Genomic DNA, 2607 nt, shown 5'->3' with positions numbered 1-2607 from the left:
AAATATCAAAATAATAAACATTTGTTTTTCTGTTATAAAAAAAGTTAACATTACTTTTTTTTTAACTTCTTTAAAATTATTTAACATTATATAAATAAATAAATATGTCCAAAATATTGCTTCTTATAAGACATTTCAATAAAATGTTTTTAATCGTGAGTATAAAATGACAATATTTTGTATACCATTTCTGCAGCAATACATTTGTTTTTTAATTGATTATCAATTCTCTGTAATTGTTCTACGGTATCTGCTGGCAAATCGAAATCATAATCTTCATTTTCTTTTGAATCCGTATCCTCATTTCTTCTTATTTGATTATCCAACTTTATTAAACGTTCATCAATTGTTGCAAGATTCAACAATACTGCATTTAGTTTCCTGATAATTAAATTATGAAAATCTGCAAAAATAATGATGACACATATTATTGTATATTTAGTCAGATTATATATTACGAATTATATACCATTTTAAATATATGTTTACAGTAATATAAATAAAAAAAATTAAAACTTTAATAATATATATATAGGTAAGCTTTTACAAAAATTTAAAATTAATAACAGATATATTTTACCTAAATCAATCTCAGCATTACAAGTATTGGATGTAGATATTGTATCTGAATTTTGTGGAACAAGGTCATCTTTATTTGCTGTTCGATGTTCTTGTGAACTTATGGATTTACTACATGTAACTGCAGAAATTTTTTTAGACTGAATATTAATTACTTTTTCATTACTTATTTGTATCAGAGGCTTAGTTATTTTCTTATCACTTTTTATCAGTGGTTTTTTATTTCATAGGTCATTTTGCTTTTATTTAAATCGTTTGATATATTAGAAGCTTTATCTAAATCATTGCTTGTGTCAGTTCTATCTGAATTATCAGAAGAAGAACTTGAAAATTTTTTTGCTCGATTCATTTTCTTATCACCTTGTATTAATGATGTCTTTATTTCACAGATTTTGCTCTTATTTATTGTTAAAGCTTTTGGTGTATTAGGAAAATCATCTAACTCTAAATCATTGCGAGTTTTTAATTTATTGATGCTTGTGTCATTTGTATCAGAATTATCAGCAGAGGAACCATTTTTTTTTGCTCGTTGATATCTCGATTTTTTGAGGTCATTTCCATCATCACCATCTATATCGGATATTTGTTCAGCTAATTTAAGTTTGTCTATAGCTTTATCATATGTATCTAAATAAACGTATAAAATGTTTGAATATTAAAAATTAGATTTTTGTTTTATATATTTTATAATCAAATATCACTTAAAATTTAAATTTTAATATATACTTTTAATACATATATATTATAATTTTAATTTATATAATTTTGATAAAAAAATAAAATACATTTTTATATTACTAACCGCTGCTACCAAAAATACGGATTATTTTATATAATTGCCAATCATCAGAAGGAAATATCTTTTCATAATTGCTTTATTTATCTTAATTTGATTTGTATATGATGGCCATTTACATTCCTTATTATTTTCAGTTAACCATTCAGAAGGAACAATTTGTAAGCCATCTTCGAACTCCACAATATTATACGCCATTATAATAACTAAATAAAAATTTATCAGCATTAAAATTATAAATAATCTATAATATAATAAAAATGTGATGATAATAATAATAATAATATTTGCAATTTATATTAGAGTATTAGAATTACGATTAATTATTTTATTATAAATGCAAATTAATATTAACATAATGTATTTTCAGTTGTGTGTAACATTGGAAATATAAATAATTTTTTTATAAGGCATTTTCAACATTTTTGCTCTAATTTTATCAAACTCCCATGTCTGAAGATGAGAATATTCAGACATGATACCAATATTTTAAAGTTAATGACGAAATAGGCTGTGTATATAATTCTTCCACTAACACAAGCACTTTGCCAATAGCATACATTTTATTGTCATTAGATTTAATGAAATTTAAAATTGACATTATTTGTCCATTTTCAAAAAAAATGCAATTATTTTTTGGATCATCACAGTTAATATATATTGTTATTGCAAAAATTTTATATTGTTGTACAGAAATGAAATCTTTCGTAATAGGACCATCACAATGAGAGTGTGTAAAACATTTTTTCCATATCGTATGAATTTGAATATATTTTGAATGTTTCATTTTATGTATTGTCTCAATTTCTGCAAATCTTCTGTTAATGCTGTAATGGTTGGTTAGTTTTACGAATTAATTTCTTTAACGTAGACATATATTCTCAAATTTAAATGCACTGAATTTATCCAGAGCACCAAATTGTTTTACGTCTGCAGCAAGATGTAATAAATTATGAATATTATGTGAATATATTTAGAACCGTATATAACTTGAAATGATTTTACAAATGTTTTAATAAATTTTCTGCATATTCTATAATAGAAGTTTGATATGTTAAAGTAGGATGTGCAAGAATTGTGATTGCTACATGTAATGTTAAAAAATTTAAATATACATTTTCTTGTAGTATTCCTTTCAATATATAGGACCCGTATATAATAAAATTGCCGATATTCTGTGGCTTTCCAATGTTTCATGTATTTTAATGATCTTGTTTTCGAGCAAAATCAGA

The sequence above is a fragment of the Camponotus floridanus genome, unplaced genomic scaffold (genome assembly GCF_003227725.1).
Source record: "Camponotus floridanus strain SB8 unplaced genomic scaffold, Cflo_v7.5 scaffold117, whole genome shotgun sequence".
Taxonomy (NCBI): Eukaryota; Metazoa; Arthropoda; class Insecta; order Hymenoptera; family Formicidae; genus Camponotus; species Camponotus floridanus.
This window is presented reverse-complemented; position numbering follows the sequence as displayed.